We start from the raw sequence: 22,119 nt of genomic DNA on the forward strand, positions 1-22,119 counted from the left end.
GAGATCCCTGAACGAGTCAGGGTAGACAGTGCCATTCAAAACAAAACTCCCAGAGGTGAGGGGGCTGAAAGCAGCAGGATAATTCTAGATGTAGGAAGAAGTACACATTTCTAAAAGCAATAGTTGCTACCTCGTCACGAGGCCGCTGCAATAGGAAATGTCATTGCAGTCCCTGGGTTTAGAGCTATGGCCACAAGTCATTAATTTTAATTTACTAGCAGTAGTTTGATTGGTACATAGCACCAAAGAGCTGTAGAAATCCCCAGGTGAAGCCCATTGGAAATTTCTGATTAGTGTGGATTTGCTGGTGACAAACGATCAACATTGGAAATATTTGGATTTTTCAGCAATGAGGAATATTTTCATCTGGGCCCCAAGCCACAGCTATGGAGAGCACCAGGACTGATTTATCCCAGGCAGCAACAACAACACTGTACCATCATCTGCTGAGGAATTCTCCATGGCAGAAAATTTTCCAGAAAACTCTTGAGGTGCTGGGTATTTCTCCCAGTTAAAGGGAACAGTAATGCTGCAAAGCTGATTTCAATAGATCGAAATTCCACCTATTTTGTGCTTCATTTTGCAATGAATCAGTACAGAAACTGATGTTTGCCTAATAATATTTACAAAAGGATTGATAGATAACATGAACATCAAATCTACAGAAGAATACCATAATAAAGGGGAAAATAGGATAACAGGTTTTTGAAAACTGGGAAAATCATCATTCTTCTGAGGAGTGCTAATTGTCAGTAAAATAATTGTTTCCATCAGTGATTTACAGAGGCAATCAGAGATACCATGAGTTTATCAGACCAAATAAACCACATTTGTTGTAGGTTTGAACCAGATGAGCTCACAAACAAAAACTTGGATATTTTTTAGAATAATTACATTTTCAAGGCAACAGTGGCCCAACTAGTTAAGCCAAAGGGATTTTGAAAATGCAGATTTTTTTTTTGTCTGATAAAAGCATGTTTATTCACACTACTTGTTACAAGTGAAATTCAAGTAAAGGAGGCAACAGCCAGCCAGCAATGGAGCCTGGAAGAATTGTGTCTGGTTTTTTTTGTGTCAACATTAGTGAGTTTATTAATTTTTCAGGTTCATAAATTTAATACCATTAATTGACAATAGTACATTTCCTTGTCTGTTTCACAAGAATTTTTTTAAAAATATTTTTTAAATTAAGGGAAGGCAGACATTCTCCTTTCAAGGATGGAATTTTGACACAACCCTGGGATCATGCTGATAGAAAAACCCCATGGTGTTCTTTTCCCATATGTTTCCAGAAAAAGAGAGACCCTTATTTAGCCAAAAAACCTCTAAGCCTTCCAAAAATTCTTTTTTTTTTTTTTCCACAGAGTTAAATAAGGGAAGGAAACACAACCACACAGTGCAGTCTGCCTCACATGGGGAGAGCACAGAGGAGCTGTTTTGGTTGTGCAGGTGATTCCCTGACAAAGTCACATTTTCCTGTCAGGAGCACAAGGCTGGCAGCAAGAGGAGCAGAGCAGCAGGAGCTCTGGGGTCCCCAGGATGTCACAGCAACGTGGGAGAGGTTGTTCCTCACTCTGGCAGGAGCAGACAAACAGCAGCTGGTGCTGGGAGCACCAGACACTGATTTTATTTTTTTTGGGAAACCGCGATAAATTAAATGCAACGTTTCTCGTGGCGTTTCACCTGGCCTAGGGACACCCTGGCCAGGGGCAGCTTTGCTGAGACAGAATCTGCTCTGTGAGGCGTTTGGGGGTTGGTTACAAGTCCCATCCATTTAATTCTGTGCTCCCACAGCCTTCCTCACGATGCTTTGTGAACACCTGTGAAGTCTGCCCGTGGTGAAACTGCCTGCGGTGGAGCTGTCAGGATCAGAAAAGAATGCTAAATTAACTGGGCTTTAAAACTGATAGGAGCAGAAAGGTACCTGAAGGTCTATTGCTTTTCACTAATTCCCCTAGATCTTAAGAAACTCGTTCTTTGGCATAATTCTCATTCTGTTTGGCAGTAACTGACCCTGCAGCTATTCCACCTTTTGAATTCATCAGTCAGATTCCTTTTCTTCTCTATGGTTGCTAATCCTGTCTCATACTTATTTCCTGTTCTACCCAACCCTCCCAGAGTTTAAAAGCTTAGAGACAGGTCATAAACCATCAGGTTCTCTAAGAGGTTGCTTCATTCTTTGCATATTAAGAGCCAGCATAGGGAAATACTCCTTTTTCAATGCAAGGAAAGAGAGGAAAAAACCCTAAACTCAGCATGCAAAATGAGATCCCTTCCAAGAGCCCTTCAGTGCAGCCACAACGGGCTCCAGGCTCCCACATCAGGTTCTGAGTCTAGAAATAAAATATTTGCCATGTAATCACTGATCCCAATCTGGATTCAGAACTTTAAATATTTATTTTTTAAGAAAACCAAACAAACTGTATCACAATTCTAGAGTTCTAAGCTTTCAGTAACAGCTTCCTGTCTTTTGGGGCCATTTAGTTTTTTACTCAAAAGCACTAAATAAATACAAGAGATGCTACAACCTTATCAATGCCTCAAACAAGAGAAATCCTCTCCAAAAGCATCACCTTCTTCTGCATTTTCAATTTCAAGATGCTCTCCACATGACAGGGTTAAATGTCAGGGTTCTGAGATTAATCCATGTCTATAAATAATACCAAAGGTTCATTCTCCTACTGATAAAACCGGCCTTTTATTTATTTCTTTTTACTGTATTAAACTAAAACCAAATTTGTACATAGAAAATAAAATGATTCATCAAAATCAAACCCAGCTTTTCTCACCAGCAAGTAATTTATGTTCTTCAACTGAGCCATTATAACATTCTGCAGCTCTTCTTCTCTGGTTATGGACAAAGAAATAGACACTTCTGATAATGCAAAGGATCTTTAGTGTCTGCTCTAACATGGAAGACTCCACTCTCCCTAAGTTCTCTATTTGCAATTGTTTCTTCTGTTTCTTTCCACTGTTTTAAATTCTGTATCTGATCTTAATTAGTGACACAGGTTAAGGCCGTGGGAGAAGAGAGAAAAGTATAATTATATTCAGAAGGGAAAGGAAAATATAACTGAGGGAAATATAACCAGATATCATTTCTTGTTAATCCTGGCCAAAAGGAGATTTCTTAAGAGAGGAAAAAAACAACTGCAGAACAAAATTATAACCATGATATCACTTCTAACTAATCAAATAGAGCAAATGACCTGGGATTCCAATTAACCCATCTATGCAATTTATCTATCTGATGAGTCTATTTAGGCATACAGGGAGTGTAACAAGATTTCAGTGTGTGGGAAATGAAAATTGAATACACAGATTTTTTTTTTCTGGAAAAATGTTCCTTTCTCACCCCCCCTCCCCAATTTTAACTGATTAGTCAATCATAACCTAGATTTTTGATTGTTTTAACACAATGCAGCTGATTAGCATTTTCCAGAAACTTTCTCATTCGCCCACAACACCTTCCTGTTATACCAACTAAATTATTTCTGTTGTCCTTACTATCTGTGCTGGTCTGGGCTAGAGTTGAGTCCCTTCCCAGTAGCTGGTGTGGGGCTGTGTTCTGGGTTTGAGCAGCGTTTATAACACAGGGATGTTTCCACTGCCACTGGACAGTGACTCTTTGGCACTAAATCCATTCCTGCATCACATCCCTTGTTTAGGTGCATCCATAAGCCCTCAGCTGTTGGAATCAGAGTGTTCTGCAGCTTGAGGGACAGCCCAGGGAAGAGGGAAGGATCAGGAGGATCCCTCCAAAGGACCCTGTCAGTCCCTCTGAGGAGCTGACTTAGGTGCAGCTGCTCAGTCTGTGAGACCAGACTGGATTTAGCAGGGAATGCAGAAAAGCTCAGCTGGCAGCTCCTTCCCACTCTCACTCCTGGATCCAGCCCTCCTACACACATCCCAAGGAGCATCCCAGGCTGCTGGATGCAAATGTTCTCAGCAAGGGAACTCTACTCATGGAGGGTCAGCATCGCTCGGCGTGGCCGAGCTACAAACAAAGGGAGCCATTGATTTCCTGACTCAGTGTGCTTTTATTTTGGCACAGGTTTGCACACTGAAATTGTGTGAAATTGGCTGTTTTGATGCTGACTGTTCCCCAGACTCCTCACCAAGCCTCTCTCCAGCTCCCCCATGCTGGAAGAGGGCGCTGGAAGAGACGATCCCGGTCGGGGGCTCCGAGGTGATGTCGGCATTATTTTATTGCCAATGATGAGTGCTGAATTTGTATTTGGAGTGGCTGCACAGGAAGAGCAGGGAGAGGATATAAAAATGCAGAGGAGTACCCAGTGCATGCCAAAGTGCAGCTTCACAGGCAAGCTCCTGTCTTTCAGGGAACTGTCAGCCACACGTGTAATAAACCACAATTGTGTTCAAAGCTAATGCTAATATGGCTCAGTGGGAGACTGGTTTTAAATGTCATATTTTCAAGCCCTTCTCTAAACTCTCTTTCCTAGAGAGTACTTCAAGGGAACTGGCATTCTAATGAATTCCTTAGGCCTGATTTTCACAGCTATTAAGTGCACCTCTGATCACAAGTGCAATAGGAGATACTGACAGATATTCAGGCTTATCCTATCTAGATAGACAGGTTGTATAAATACTCTATTTAAAGTATTCCCACCCAAGTGGGAAGGAAGCAAGACAAATCAGCCTGAATTAGGATGAAGATGGCAGGGTGACAACATAACTTCTTATCTACCTGAAGCAAGCTACTTCAAAATTATATGGAAAAAAAAAATCTGCTTAAGGTATAGAAACCTTTGCATCAACACATAGTACCAACAGATAAAAAACAAGTTTTGGTTATAATGGACACATTTTACAATTTATATTGAGATTATTGGTGGAATATAAACCCTCTCCCAGAACCTGGAGAACCTGTCTCCTCTGTACTAGAACAAACAAGGAATTTAAAACAATTTGATCATTTCTGATGCATCCATCCTGGTACTGCCTAGGAAACACGTACACAAATTTAAAATCTCTTTGGCACAAAGTAATATTGCTTATGGGCTAACCACCTGTTTATTGATGCCCTGGGCAGCAGTTGGCCCTTACAGTCCAACTCCCCCCAGTTTCTGCACTGGACATCACATTCCATGGCCTGGAATATCCCTCTGGCCAGGCTGGATCTCTGTCCTGTCCTGGATCTCTGTCCTGGCCAGGCTCCCTCTGGGACCCTCGTGCACCCTCTCACAGGAAAACCAAAATCTGCAACTACAGAGCTAAAACCACTCAGCACCAACTAAAAACATCAATGTCCAATATTCTAAATCCCAAATTCAACATGGTGAGAGGTGCTGGAAGAGAATGAGCTCTCTCCCAGCTGAAGCCAGGCCAGCCTGTGTCTCTCACTATAATAAATTACATCCCTTTCCCTCCCAGTTTCTCCTCTTTCTCTCCTTTTGGCCATTTGGCAGCTGCAGCAGAGGGAAGTTGTGTGCAGCGAGAAATACCTGGTGCTTTGCACTGGGAAGGAAAGCAATGCATCAGCCTGGGATGGAAAAAGAGGGAGTTTCACAGCAGAGGATCAGCAACTGAGAGCCCCCGGCCCCAAGTGCTCTGATTTTCCTTTAAGTGGAGTTTGATGAAACAGAAATCCTGCTCAGAGCTGTTCATCACAGCTGGAGAGAACAATTAAACAAGAGCCTCCTAGATGTTTAGTCAACAGGGAGCTGTCTGTCTACATGGCTCTAGCTGAAAAATATGAGATCTCAGAGCCCTAAATACATTTCTATTCAGGATCTGGGACATCACTCTGACATTTCATCAAGACAGAGCCTATACAAGTTCATTATTTAAATCAAGACCTGGACATGTAAAGACAATAATTAACTTATTTGAAGGTCTAAAAGTTATCTAAATAGGAGAGATACAGGTGGTGTGTGTGTGTCCTATCCCTCCCCCACCCCCAGTATCTCCTAAAGAGGAACAAGAGATAAAAAACCAGGGAGACAATGACAATTAGCCTCCTAATTAAAGAATAAGCAAAAGGCTAGGCTGCAAAGCAAGTTATTCTGAGTAGGATATTCCCAGTTGTTCCTCAGTCTAAATAAGACTGTTTTCTCCTCAAATGTCACAGCATACTAAGTGCCAGGAGAGAATTATTTCAGCATATGATGAACAAAACTACACAACCACAAGGAACCAAGTCACAAAGCTGTCCATGAAGTGAGCTGCAGCTCAAATTGCAGATAATTAGGAGCCAAGGCTCCTACAGGGTGAATCCTGCTGCAGAGGCAACCCCCCATGACATTTAATACCTTGTTTTGATACACAGAGCTGTTGGCAAATGAATGTCAGACAACTTTTCCAAGTATCCTTAGCAATGTAGGAAAACTGGGCATCACCAAAACTCCCCAATCCAGGTTTGCAGGCTCAGGATTTCTTTCTGAGCACAGCCCCAAAGGTACAGGGGAGGTCAGGAAGGCCAAGGGTGAGTCAAAAGTGCTGGTGCTGCCCATCCTTGTGTTCCTCTTTTCATGGTGTGAGAGCATGCCCAGCTCTTGCTCTGCCAGCACTCAGCTGATTATCCCCACAGCCTTTCACCTCCTCTCTCCTGTGCTGCAGGATGTCCATGACAGCAAAACCTCAGCTCCTGACAAACCCTGCTGAGCTGGCCTGTACCTGCACCAGGGCTTCAAAGTGCAGCTTCTAAACCACCCACCAGCTTTGCCAAGAGTGGTGGCTTCAGAGTCATTCCTGCGTGGTTTGAGACTATTTCTAATCTCCAATATTCACATTATTGCTGCACAGGAGCTTGTGAAGACTATTAGTTATAATAGCTAACTTCTGTGTGAGAAGAAATTAAAATAGCCTTTAGGAGGAATGAATGGGCCATAGAACTACTAAATGCCTGACAATAACATTTTCTATATGTTTATTGATCTAAGACCAACAAACTACAATTCACTTGACGTGCCAAGCTTTATTTATTTATTTAACAGCACACTTGTGTCACAATTATTTCCAAAATGTATTTTCAGACTTGCTAATCTCTTCCTGAACATGATTAACCATGACATGGCTAAGTCCTCCAGTAGTCCAAGCAACAGATAAAATATTTTAGATGACAAATTAGGAATAAAAGCCTTCTCTGTAATGTATCAAAATAGACCACAAGCACATTTGTTTCTCTCGCTGATCATTAATTCAGACTAAATTTAAGTATGAATGCTAATTAAAATTTTGTTGGTCTTCACTGCCTTCTGACAGAAAAACCACAGAGCCAATGGTTGCACTGAACTAATTTCACTGACAAATGCTTGGCATCACAGTCTGTTGAAACTTCAGATTTAGTGAAAAACTAACAGTATTTTGATCAATTCTGAAATATGCCCAAACACTTAATTTTGCAAAGCATCTGTTACACACTGACTCTTCAAACACTAAATATTTCAATGCCTGTTGTTCCCCTGTTGAAAAAGTCCAATTTATAATATTCAAAATCCTGCCTAACATCCAGAGAAATATAGAAGAAAGAAGTGAAAATTATTCTTCTAGGTTATCCTTAAAGCTACAGCTACCAAAATGCTGAATTATCTTTTACTGCAGTTTTACTTATCTATGGTAAAAGAGTGGGAATTACTGGGCACTATTATATACAAACAGGAAATGATGAAGTTAATTAATCACATCCTTATTTTGATGTTTCAGATCCACACTGCCAACTCCCAGGCAGAAATCTGAAGAAACCAATATTGTGATTTTTGTTATTATTCATTTGAAAACGAACATTTTCATTTTGAAGATGAGCAGAGGAGGTTTTCCCTGCAGGCCCAGCAGAGATGCAGGGGCTCATGGATGGTCCATGGCACAAGCCAAGGGCGAGGAGAGGCCACAGCTCTGCAGTTTCAGGGTCTGGCAGAGGCACCCAGGAGAATCCCAGGGCTGCACACAGGGATCCTGCACAGGAGGCTCAGCTCTCCCTCCCAAGAAGCTGCAGAACTTTTGAAGTTCTAAGGATGGCACCAGCCCATGTCTCTCACATTGCTCTGAACGTGCTTTGTTGCAGATAACACGAGAAAGCCTCCTGGGGCTGTGTAGTCTCCTGTTGTGATTATTATTCAGCAGCAAATGCCTGCCTGGATCCTACTGTGCTCTATTCTAAATCAGTACAACTATCTGCTAGCTGACACCTCCTGAAATCTGACTGCATCTTAGGGGACAGTCTGTGCTGTAAATTATTTATCCTGACTTACACTGCTTGCTTTTCTCTGCTCAGAAAGAGCTGGAATGGCCAGGCCCTTGTGGCTTGTTGCTTGACTGGATTTCAGATTGTTTCAGTCTCTTGGCTTTATTTATATCTATTATCTTTTTCTATACTCCAAAGCTGTTTTAAATAATAATAAAAATAATTAAAAAATAAATAAAAAATAATAAAAAAAGTTTTTTAATTTTAAAGAAAGTGTTTCCTTTATCTATTTATAACACCTTACTAAGATTATGTTTTTTGATGCCAAAATTTCACTTTATTCACAAGAATAAACAAGCTTTAAAGACTTAAAAAAAATTATTAACTTCTAAATTATTTTTTCCAGTCCTGCTTATATTGATTAGATCCCAGAGTACTGTGATCCATCATGAACTAACTTTGAAGTAAAAGAAACTATCCTGATCTAAACTTACAAACAATTGTATGTGTCTTCTTTGGCCAGCCATTATAAAAACTCTTGGTATTTTATTTTTTTGAATTGGCTTCTGGGTTTTGGTAGGGGGCTTTGGTTTTGAGTTTTTTTTGTTGTTTTTTTTTCTGGTTATTTGTTGTTTGTTTTTGGTTTTAGTTAAGTTTGGAGACAACCCAACTGAAAGAGTTAAGTGAAGAACTGAGGTCACTGCTGGACCTTGGACAGTTTCAGGGCCTCGTTATCCTGGTGCTTGGTTTGGTGTTTGAGTCCAGCCTCCCTGGCTCTCAGCCTTTCCTCAGGTCCCTTCCTCATCCCCTGCAGCCTCCTCTGCCCCGCTCCAGGGTTCCCTGTCTCAGTGTCCAGAGCTGGACACAGCTCCCCAGAGGTGCCTGGGCAGAGCATCCCCTCCCTGACCTGCTGCCAACCCTCTCCCCAAGTCTGACACCATTCAACCTCCATCAGGCACAAAAATCTCAGATAACTGCTTCTCCAACAGGCATTTTGATAAGTTAGCACAGCAGTCCATAAACATGTTTCATATTAGTAAAACAAATTCCTGTTTGCAGCCAAACGTGGCAGCGCATATTGCTGGAGATGGCCTTTACAAAGGCAATAATAAATCACAAATACCCTTAACAGGATAATACTGCCGTGAATGTGGAAAGAAATAAGCATCTGTAACCCTCAGATTAAAAGAGACGGCATATTTAATATGAAACAATGTAATGTAATGCCAACATGAGATGAGAAGATTACAAATTTCTTCAATTAGTCATACAGCCAAAGCATGAATACAAATACTCACTATCAGCACTCTGAGACATAAAGCACATCAGAAAATAGGTCAAAATAAAGCATATCAGAGCTGCTCAAACAAATGACAGTCATGTGAAGATAGTGTTTTGGGTTTTTTCAAATATACTATCAGATGTTGAATTCTGGCTGTATTTATCAAACACCTTCATTTTTTGTTACATTCCTTTCAGGATTAGGCTGTGATGAGCCCAATTATTCCAAGACAACTAAAAGGTTCCCATTCCTCTTTTTTTTTTTTTTTTCTGGGGGTGGGGAAAGAATAAGGAATAACAACTCATAAACCACCTAGATAGAAAGATCCTTCAGGAGTCAAATATTTTCATTGAATTGTTAGACTCTGATTGAAAACTAGAAAAGAATAGAAATATCTCTATCTATTTATCTCACAGTCTGAGCATCACCTGACCTAAGAAAACACTCTCTTTATCCAATTTTATCCATTTCTTCATGTCCTTTGGGTTTCTCCTGTGGTGATTGTCATGTAAGGATAAGAAGTTCCAAGGGTAAATATGTTTGATTTACTGAGCATGCTGATTGGGACCAGCTTTCTGATCCATCTGATTGGCCTCCAGCTGTGTCACTGCTGCTCATTTCACTTTAAGGCTCATGAACAAGTGCAATCTTGTGAATCAAAAACCAGTCAGACATTCTTACCAAAACCGCTCACTTGCCTAAACCAAAAGAAAACAATCCAATCCACTCCATCAAAGACTGAGGTGTCATTCTGAGAAAGCAAACCCTGCCAGTTCCTGCCAATTCTGCCATCTTTCAATTTGTCCTTCTCTTGCACCGAGGAGCTGAGGACCAATATTCTAAATGCAAAGTGCATACAATAATTCTGTATGTATGGGGAGTAATTCTGACTGCAAACAGCACCCCTGCAAGGGAAACTGCAGCCCACACCATCTATTCTCTATCAAAAACCTAAATCATCAGTAATTTTTAAAAATATCAGGCAGCAGAAGCTTGAAGTACTAAAAGTACCCAGCTGGTACTTTTAGTGACAATTAATAATTAGAAACCTTTGCCTTTCTATCAGAAGGGCTTGAAGGACTTTTCTGTACCAGCAGAGCAGCACCTGCCTGCTCAGGGGGCAGCTTTGGCACTCCTGAAATAAAGAATTCAGCAATTTTTCACCCTCACTCCTCTCAGCAGTTGCTGCTAATGAAAATGATAACCAAGAGACCCATGTAAAGTTACAATGAGGAACCAGGATAAATTCCAGTAAAAATTTCCGTATTCAAGCTGTGTAAGATCGTTTGGATTCCATTCATTAATTAATTTGCAAATTATTTTGAAGTTAAAAAAAAGGAAAACAAAAAAAGCTTGTGACTTAAAATTCATTGTGTGCCAAAAGTTTCAGCAGGGATTTTATGGCATAGTTATGGAACAGGAGAGGTCACAATTAATAGTTTTAAATTTTATATTTTACCTCAATACTACCAACATTTATTCTGGACTCTCTTGGTTACTTATGCTTCAAAACTGTGGTTTTTAAAACCCTATTTTGTACATTTTCCTTTAAGTCAACCCAAGGGAATAAAGCAAACATTACACACAGATCTTTGAAAAGGACCTTTCTTTCAGTCCAAGAAACTGCATTTTAATGCCAACCATTTTTATCTATCATATAATCAATCATAATTTTAAACTTTTCCTTCTTCAGTTTAACAAATCATTTTCCACCAATAACCTTGAGACGTATGTCAGAAAATCAGACAAATAATATCTCTGTGTTTGCTTAAAAATGCACTTATCCAAGAAATGTGGACACACACGTCAACTGGACACGTCAACTTAGTAAACCCATCAATTTTATGAATTTGCATTGTGTATTTCAGTCTCCCAGTTGGCAGTACTCGAATTTGACTTGGGATCAGCAATTTCATAGGTCAGATCCCTTGGAATTTGGGAGATACTTAGAATTTTGTGTGATAAATTTTCCAAGTCCCCAAGGAACTGTTCTGCATTACAGGTGTTGGTGTTTTTCTCTGTTGTACCAACCAGCCAGTTTGTCCAATATAAAAAAATCACTAGCAGCACTGAAAATCAGAATTTTTCCTGTTTAATCTTTTTCCATCTAGTACTGTTTCCTCCAAATACCTCCAAGACAGCCTGATAATTAGCATACATCAAATGCATTGCTGGCTATTACCAAAAATAGGGCTCCTTTCAACATGCTGAAGGCAACAGTTGCTGACAGAAATTAAGTAGCTGTTTTAATCTTTGTGATATCTTCCATATTTCAAGAGCTACAGCCCAGTGGAGTTTTTAGTTGCCCTTTTCCAATCTTTCCCCCACCCACCCACCCCAATTCCTATTTATGCCTGATTATAGAGATGCTTCATACTCAGGCCTAATAAAAGCCCTTAAAAAAACATTCTCTTAATGTAGTAATTTTTATTTTTTATTTTTCTGATTAATTTGAAATATCATAACATGTGATTTAGAAATGTCTGGGAAGAAAAACTATTTATTGATGCTGTCTCTAATAACACTCTGAAGTGCTGCTTTTTGTCTTTTCACAGATCTTCAGATGTGAAAAATTTCTTTTTTCTAAAATAGTATAAAGCCTCAGAACTACCAGTGCAGAATAAAAGGCAGACACTGCTCTCAATTCCCAGGCACCTTGCCCTGGAATGCTGCAGTTACAGGACACACAACATGATTCACTCTCTGCTCCAGGAGGAAAATGGAATTGACTTGAGGTAGATCAGAATTAGTGATTCTCTAAAGAATTTTCTCTACCCTCTCCTTTGAGATAAGGTTTATTTTAGTAAAGGCTGAAGCTCACTCAGAAGAGTAAGAGCAGCTTTTTCCTCTGAAGGAGCTCATCCCCCAGCTAAACAGTAACACAAATCCATCCTGACTGCTATGAATTGCTTCTCAGCATTGATTCACTGGCTGCTGAGCGTTTTATAAAGTGGGCAGCCCGAATTCTGCAGACCAAGTTGGGAGCAAAAGCGTTCTCAGCTGAAGATTAATATTGACATGTATTTGTGCCACAATCAGAAATCCAGGGGAACACACGTAGTTCATTATAAATGATCACTTCATTATCCAAATTTGTGTCTTCCAACATTTCCTCGGAAAACGTTGCACAGTGGCCTCTGTGTTCCTGGAGAACTGTATTTGTTCTTTTATTGAAATGTTGCCATCAGAAAGCATCGTTTGTTCCCATCCATTATTCAGAGTTTCCTTCAGAAAAGGCAGGAGCTGACTGTTCAAATATATTGAAACTCTCATAGCCTGCAGCACCTGCTGCAATGCATTATTGATACTCAGCGGTGGCGCTGACGCAGTTCTGGGAGCAGCTGCTTTCCTCTGGATGGGAGAGCTCCGAAAGGAAACACATTTCCTGTGGACTTCCTTTTTCTGATGCTTTCCCAAGATGGATTCTTAAAAAGAGTGACCTCCAAATTCTAAGAGTATCTTGAGGAAGCTTCCAGAGTTTTGATTTTGTTACTAAAAATATATGTATTTTTTTTTTATTTCCCCCTCCCCCCAGTCCATCTTTTCCTTCAGTCTCCAGGGAATGGAGGCAATTTGAAGGTGTCAGAAGGCTGGCAGAGCTGTGCTCTCTTTTGGTGCACTCAGGGCCCTGGCAGAGCTCCTCTAATTCCATCATTAGTCAGTACTTAGGGGAAAGTTTCCATCAACCCTTTCCAGCCTCTCTGAGATCAGCTCAGTTTGTTACAGCCTGCTGCTAAATTCCAGGGCTGCAGGTTCAGTCCTTGTAAAGCCCATTCAGTAAAGAGTTGGACTTGAGGATCCCTTTGGGTCCCTTCCAGCCCAGAATATTCTGTGAGTCTGATCCTGTGCTCTCTGAGGTCTGGCTGATGTCCCCTGTTTTTGATGTGGTCAGCCAAATAAGCTTTTTTTTGAGACAAAAAGAAACTTCCTCCTGGCTAAATCAAAGTCCAGCACGATTTCCCTCACAAGATAAAGCTCAGTTTGCTGCTTGAGAGCTCCTACTCTGTTCAAAAGCAGTTCAGGCTCCTGACAAAAGATGAAGTGCAGGGTTGGATCTCATCAAGACTTCATCTGAAGGAATTTTGCTGGCAACCTTCACCCTTTAGGTTACATCACTCATGGCATCAACATCCCAGCAGAAAAAAGCACCAGCAGAAATGGACAGGAATGAATCCACAATATGTAATTTATTGCTGCAATCTTTAGATCCCAAGTGAGTTAATTTTAAAAAGCTGTCAGGTAATTATTTTGTGCTTTGGGTTTTTTTTTCTTCCTGACTGGAACAATGAATCATTAAATAAGTGAGAGCTTGAAGACACCATGCTGAGGAGAACTGTCTAGCATCAGTAAGCAGAGAAAAATCTGATTCTGATAGCAGCCTCATCAGTTACTACATAATTTAAATGGAAGTTGGATAATCCTAAAGGCTTTTAGAATCTCATCTAAACAGCGCTATTACTCATTCTCAAAACATTTTATTGCAGGAAGACCGCTTTTTATGCTCTCAGATAAATTTAACAGGATCCCTGTAATTTTATTTTTATGTAAATATGTACACCCCATATATAATAAAATTGTTCACTGCTGAGCATTTAAAGAACAGGCATCTACAGTTCTTTTTATATAGAATATGAGCCCTCAAATAAAATCTACACCAATGGACTACTTTTAATTTAGACAGATCCACTCCCTCTCTCTCCTGCTTCCTAATCAAGCAGTAATTACCATTTACAAAATTCATACTTTTTGACCTATGAGATTGCTGATTAAGATCCATCCAATCACTTGACAAAGAAATATAATTCTCTATTTTCTCCCAAGCTTTCTGTTTTCGCAGAGAGGCGTCTCAGCCACGTGAAACCAAATAAATACACGCAGAAAGAATTCTGCTTCGTTTTCAGCGCGCACCACCAAAAATTAAATCACAATAAAAAATTATGACTCAGCATTCAGTGTCCCCAAGATATTGGGGAGATCCTGAGCTGAGTGCAGGATAAAATAATCTGCTGAAGGTGGCACAATGAGAGAGATCTCTCAATAAAGGTGAAGAGTTGTCCACCAGTTCCTGATGTACTCAGGAAATCCTCAGCTGCTCAATTAATCCCGTTAGTTCCTGCCAGGCAATCCTGGTGCCAGCGCTCTGGGCACAAACCAGATGCTCTGAATAAATGAGCAGAAGATAACCTGTGAGTAGAGCATCCCCTCCAGAGCCAGGTTTAAAAAAAAATAATAAAGAAAAAAAAATATATATATATATATATATATAAATCAAAACAAAAAAAAAAGCAAAATAAAAGCAATTTTGCAAAATTTCTCCATTTCTATTTTCTAAACCAGTTCTTGTTCAGAAATGTCCACAGAACCACCTTCACATCTAGTTATTATGATGTTTGTGTTTCCTGCTCATTTCCATAAAAGTGCTCATTATTTTTCATTAACAAACAGAACCAGAAAATATTTAAAGCAGAGAGGTCACTTGTCTAGGCAAAGCTGGGAGTATAAAATGAAGCCACCTATGTACATTAATCATTTAATTCAGGGCATTAATGCCACATGATCAGAAAATGTTCAGAATATCAGGGTTCTTCAGCTACAACAAATGTATCTTCATCCACAGGAAAATAATTCTGAAGAAAGATTAAGTACTCAAATTACCTTTTTCCTCCTCCATTATTCTACCTCCAACCTCTCCCTTTTTTATTTATTTTCTTTTTTTTCTGCCTTTTTTTATTAATATAGAGTTATATATGGGGCACAATTTTTATCTGGTATTTAAATGCATTTGTATTATTAGTTTTCATTTATTTCTTTTTATGATTAGGGAGTTTATTTTACCAGCCTGTTTTCTTTCCATTTTCTAGTCAAACAGCAGCTTTTGTAAGACTCAATATTCCAACTGGAAAAAAAAAATCAGTATAATATATAACTCATCTCAGAGAGACAGAAAGAGAATACGGGAATTTATATCACAAGAAAAAGGAATATTTTTATTTTCCTTTTCCAACAACAGATTTTCCAAAGAGTAAGATTCATTCAGCTGCCTTGTGCAAAGTTCCCCAGCCATTTTCCCTAATGCCCTTGAATCCACTTTGTGCATAACATCTGGAATCTCAGAATGGCAAACACAAAACCTTGCAAGGGTAGAAAAACCTGAGAGATCAAAGTGCTCCTTGTGCAGAACCTGCCATGAAACGTGGACAGCACCAAAACCTCAGCACGGGCACGTCAGGATGGTACAACACAGAGCAACAGAGACTTTTTTTTGAAAAATGGGAATTTAAAACCCTCCTTTGGTCATCACTGAGGAGTCCATCAGCCCAGCAGCCAACTGAAGCATATTTTGGGTTTTTATTAAGTATTTATACATATTAATAATCACCTCGAGGGTTATTTTTAACTTTTTCAGGACTGTTTTAAAATTCATTATTTCAGGCCCTCATGTTCTGAGTGATATCATGAATGAACTGTGAAGATGTTGGGAAGGGAGTTGTGTGTCCCAGGACCCTTTAACTGTCTCTGGAAGGAAGAAAAGACAAGAAGCAGAATTCCAGCCCTGAACTGCAGCTCAGCGATGTTCTACACGATCCAGAGTTATCCTGGGTTTGTCATTGATGGCTTTATGAACAGTACATATCACACAACTCATGTATGCTTGGTCACCCCTGACTTCTAAAATATGAATTATTAAATATGAAATTACCAGAAAATCTCCCTCCCCTTGCAGTCTCTGCCCTCTCTCATTCCCTCAGTTTAAAGTCATTATTATTGCTTCCTCAGCTCTTTTTCACAACAGATTTGCAGATGGGCAGACTGCAGTTTGAGGAGCTATACCTCACCACAAAACAAAGCACATTTTTGGAAGAGCTTCTATGCAAATTTCTAAAACCTAGGGGAAAAAAACCCCAAAAACCAAACAACAAACTCCCCAAAATATTTCCTATGACAAAGACATCTGTGCCAGAGCAATCCCTGCACAGCCAAGCAAGCGCCCTGCAAACCTCTGCACCTCTGCTGTCCCCAGGAGGAGTGACAGAAACACAAGAGAGCAAAATCTGTATTTAACTCCAGACTCCTGCTTCAGCCAGAGGCTACACACACAACAGGTAGTCCCCAGGTTCCTATTTATGTTTTCCTTAGGAGCTGACAACCATTAATAATTCATTCCCTAAATCGTATTTGGGTGTCACCGTGAGTGATGTCACCTTCAAGAACGCGACGGTGAGCGACTTCCACCCCATCCTTGGCAAGGCCTCATTCTGTCTGGGTTTGCACTGGTGATGAGCTGTCAAACCCAATTTCCTGCCAGCTCCTTGTCAGAGCTGTGCTTGATGTCAGATATCAAACAACGCCCTTGACGCCTCTCCCTTCGCGCTCCCTCCGCCTTCCGGGGGCTGCGAGGCAGAGGGTGACATTTGTGGGTTTGCATCAAACAAAGAGAGCTAATCCACCAACTGCTTTTTTAAACAGTCTGTTTACAAACCAATCCCAAATGATTAAGTACTAAATAAATCTGCAAACAGCAGAAATTTCTGCTCTTTCCGCCCTTGAACTACTTTCCAGAAACTTGGTAATCAGTGGCGGTTTTGTTCTGATTATAAGTTATTGAATGCGATCGTTTTGCATATAAATTCCTCTCTACTTCTGAATTTAAATATGTTTTAAATGGCTCATTCAGTGAAGCAGGCTCCTACATTTGCCATCAGTACTGCAGACAAAAAAAGTCTTTTAGGACAGCAGTCTGACATATTTTCTAGAAAGTGCAAGTATACTTTATAAAAAACACGCTTTTCCATGAATTATGCCAACAGCCTTATAATATTCCAACTAATTCCATCCTCTCTAAAGTATGACCTAGACATACCAATAAAAAGACCCCACCAGCCTTACCTTATATTCAAGGTGCCCGAGGGGACATATTAAACCTACAAACAAATCCACCCTGTATCTGCAAAATGCTATTTTCAGCCCTAAAACCATCTACTGAGGCACATGCACAGATCTGCCTATGGAAGTTGCCATAAAAAAATGGGATGTACACACTTCACCTGTGCCCTGCAGAGCCCTGTGTGCACTGTTTGCAGATTTTTTTTCTTCCAGCTTCCAGGATATAAATTTTTACTGCTTTATTTTTGCGTTTACCTAAGCTTTTATGAGAATCCAGGAGAAAAGATATTAAAAATCCCCAGCAAAACACTAAACCATATTATTTTGTGCACTCTCCCATTAATGCTACTTCAGATTAATGGAAAAAGTTGGGTTACATTAATTTTTAAGTGTATTTAAGTGACTTTTAAAAATCAAATTAATGAACCAGGTTCTACTACCATTGATTTACAAAAAGAACAAAAAAAAACAAGTAAGAAGGTTTTTAAATTTCACATAAGTATTTAAAAACATTCAAAAATACATCTTCAGGAGAGGTTTTAGGAGAGAAATGAGTAAAGGCAAAGGTCCCCAAGATTTACTGGAATTCTTAATTTTGGTGGCATTACAAATGTATCCATTGAAGATTTGACCCCTTTGGCTCCCGCTGCTCCATGGACCTCGTGGTAACTCCAAAAAGGCAGCAGCACACTCCTCCCTAACTCCACACTCCACCCCAAGGTCAGGCTGCACTTGCACAGAGCAGTTCCCACAGAGCCACCCCAAAACCAGCTGGAAAAAGAACAATTGTTTGGAATAATGGAGCAGGAACAATGATGTTCCACACATCTCCCTGCAACGAGCAGCAGGAGAGCTCTGCCAGGGATGGGCTGAGATCAGAACTTTCTTCTGGCCCCAAGACTCTTGTTCTCCTTTTATTTGCATCTCCACAGGTGACTGGGCTTTGATGTCTACAGGAAGGTTCTGAGAGGGCGAGACTGTTTTAAATAGGGAGGGGAAGAACTGAGTCAGCCTTGACCCCACAGCTCCTCTGTGCAGGGCTGATCCCTCAACACGCAGTAAAACAGCTGCTGATTAAAGAAAAAGAGTATCATAAAAGTGCAAAAAGGAAAGAACGAGAAATCAATGGCTTTAGGTGAAGATCTTTCTCGAGTCTGCTGGCTGGAACAAAGGAGGCATCGCCAGAAATTTCATTCACAGAGGACTCCTTTGTAACATATTGCAGCACTGGAACTGCCCAAATGTCTCGACAGCGCTGTACTGGAACAGATTTGACAGCACAGAGCACACTCACAACTTTACTTCCAGGGAAGCTGTGGCAATTCACACTGGCTGAGAACTCAGCCCAATTTTAGAAGACTTTCAATGAATCACTTCTAATACAGTGCAGATGTAGCAGATGTATCTCTGCAGGATTTCAGACCAGGCTTTGGGTACAGAGAATTAGTTACATTTCATAATGACATTATTTCCAGATGTCTGAAAGAGATCAGAAGAAAACTAACATCTGTTGAGGGACCAAAAATACTGTGTACTTTTAAATATGCAGCAAGAAATATATCAAGTTTTAGAAAAGGAAACAATTCCTAGGAAAAGTATGGTAAAAAAATACGCAAGGTTTTCAAGAAAACGTTTCTAGCACAAAGTTGTTCCACCCTCGAGAGGAAAATACAAAGTTTCCTTTAAAAATTAGGTTGGCATTTTATTATAGCAAAAGCCACACACCTATATGAAATCTCTTCCTGGAATACAACAGGACAAGGACACAAAAAAGCCTTTCCATTTCAGTGAGAGGAATTTCAGGTAAAACCAAGCACCAAGATGGAATTTTATGCTTCTCCACCACACTTCCAGGACCTCGCTCAGGACAATGCTGATCATTCCATTTGTCTTAGACAACTGGCATTCAAAATACAATTTGGAAACTGAACAGAAAAACAGAAAAACCCCCTGAGGTGTCTAATTATAAAGTAACAATACAATCCTCTTGGAGTTCATTTATGGACAGATCCAGAGTACTGAAAAATAGGCTAAATCAAATTGTCCCGTGGAAGAAAATCCTGTTAAATTAAAAATTAAGGAGCCTTTCATACTTTCATGCCTACATTGTGCTAATAAGGACTGGTTTCATGTAGCAACTCCAGAGGGAGTCACATGCTGACAACAGCTAAAAGCTTCATAAACACCAGTTGTAAAACTTCCCAGTCGTGTTTTTGATCTGAAACAGCTCAGAAGTGCAGGAAAACCATGAGGGATGTGCACTCGGAAAGTTTAGGGGTAAGACTAGAGAGAACTCTTTTCTCCAAGTGAGACTAATCAAGAGTCAAATACTGGATGTAGTTCCAGCTTTATTGTGAATTCTCTAAAGAAAATCTAAGCAAGTTTTGCCTTTTCATTAATCTTATTTCCAGACTGTGCCCCTGAGCTGTTTCTGGGTGGCCTTTGCTGGAGAGATTTTGAGGCTTGAAAAGTTCTCCTAGGTATGTCCAATATGAGCTTTAAGCAAATAATCAGCTGACATATTTTAAGAGGTGACCTAATTTAAGATCCCATGTGAACCATTAATTAATTCATCATGTTGATTTATTCCATCCATTGCCGGCTTTGTCTATTCCCATTACTTCCTAAGAAAATTAAAAATTCCTTTAATTATTAAAGGCTAAGGAAGGCTTGTGAAACCTTTAATTTATTAAACTATTTCTCATGGATTACAAATACATCAGACTCAAGTGACTTCTCTGTAAGAGTTCCAACAGTAAGAAAATATTCCAGAATGAGCCCCTCAAAGACTGAGCACAGCCTCTATTACTGATTCTCACCACTCTTCATCAGATGCCGGCTGCAGCTTTTTCCTCCCACTACAGCTGAGAAATCAAGTTTATTCTGTGGCCCTGTGATGTTTTAAACAAGGTCCAGCATGTTGCAGAACAAAATACATATTTCTGACTTTTCCCTGCCCATGGTGCATTCCCAACACTTCAAGGAAAGCGCTCTAGGAGCAGGCAGAATTCTGAAAGCACAACTCACATCTGCTGCCTGCGTTCCAATTCCATTCACTTGGACAGCAAGTGCAGTTGGAGGGGCTCTCAATGGAGTGCAAATGGCTCTGGGGTTTCTCTGAGCTGCTCCTGAAAAGCTCCCAGAGGTGAAGAATTTAATTCTTCTGCTGTGGCAGCTGCTTCTGCTATGAGCTGCTTCCAGGCAAGAGAGAAGCAGAAACCCAGGGCAGGGCAGGAAAGCTCACATGAGCTGCAGCAGGTTGTTGCATTTTCCTGAATGTCTCTGTACAGACACAGCTCTGAAAAGATCTGCTCTGAATTTACCCAGCTGTGAGGCTTCAAATCCCAAGATTAACGAGATCTGAACTTTATAAAATAGTCACAGCATACAACTACTGGTTTTTTATGAAATTACTGTTTTGCTTGTTCAGCACATTTTCTTTTCATATAGCAAATATAACCACTGAGATAAATTTCAGACAAAGAGTGCTATGTAATATTTTTTAAAACCAAAACCATAATCAATAAATTAATTAAATCAATAGATTTAATTATGTTCACCATTCTATCAATTTGGCTTTCCTCTGTTCTTCAAATTTGGATTCACACACTTTGATTACAGAAGTTACAGCAGCCCAAAAATTGAGGTGCCACTATAAAAAGGAAATATTCAGACTATCAGGAAATCAGGTAAAATTTCTAGCGAACAAAGAAAGTTCATATTCATCAAAGAGCTTAGTTTAATGCATGACAAAGTTCACACAAGTGAGCAAATTTTTTAAAAGACCCAAAAAACCCCAATTCTCTTTTTCCTTACAGTTCTTATGGCACTTAAATCCTGAAAGTTTATGAAACATTTGTGATTTAAGGTTGTATATATATATATATAAAATATATATATAAATATATATATTTGTCTATATTTTCCCACCCAAATTAACATGAGCTGATTCTCTGTGGTTTGAAAATAAATTTGTGTTTCAAAATAACAATATCTCCATAGAACCTCCCTTGTTTGAAATAACAAGCATTGCCTGGAGTTGGCTTGTTCAACTTTTCTCCCACTTTTGCAGAACCTGACAGATGCTGTCAAGAAATGAGATATTTTCACAAGATACCAGGCAGATTCTTTATATGCAGCTACCTTTGGGCTGGGTTTCAGATCTTCCAGGCCACCTCCTGGGTTGGGGCAGTATTAAATAAGAAATGTAGAATAAACCTTTTCTGTGACCCACATCAAATCCAAGTTTTTAGATCATTGATTTCCCACTGTATTTGCTTCAGACCGATCTGCAAAGCTGCAGATGTGGGGGTTTCATTGTCAAACACAGACATTCATTTTAATAACTTCAAAATGATGCTCTTGTTTCTTAGGGAAAAGGAATAATGCTCCCCAGCCTTATTCAGTTATTGTTAATTTAGAGCTGGAGTAAATCTTCGTAGCATGGAAATGGATGTCTGTATTTTTATTTTATTGCACATAATAAAAAATGAAAATATCATGATCTGTTCCAAGATTTTATCTGGAATGTCTTCAAAAGTCTGTTCTTTGGTGGAATTAGTCCTAAAGCTTCCCAATGACTTTAAGTTTGTTTTCCCCCTGTGTGCCATGCTGGCACTCTGCCAGCCTTTTCAGTCTGGGTTTTTTTCCAGCTTTGCCTTTTTTTTTTTTGAGCAAAATAGAGAGATGTGAAAGTGAAGAAAGCAAACAAACTCTTTTTATTTAAAGCTGCATTTTGAAGCACACAAAAGGAATTAAAAAGTTGTAGCCCTAAACATTAATCAATTACCTTATTAATAATAAATTAATA

The sequence above is a fragment of the Cyanistes caeruleus genome, chromosome 14 (assembly GCF_971803275.1).
Source record: "Cyanistes caeruleus chromosome 14, bCyaCae1.hap1.1, whole genome shotgun sequence".
NCBI classification, from domain to species: Eukaryota; Metazoa; Chordata; class Aves; order Passeriformes; family Paridae; genus Cyanistes; species Cyanistes caeruleus.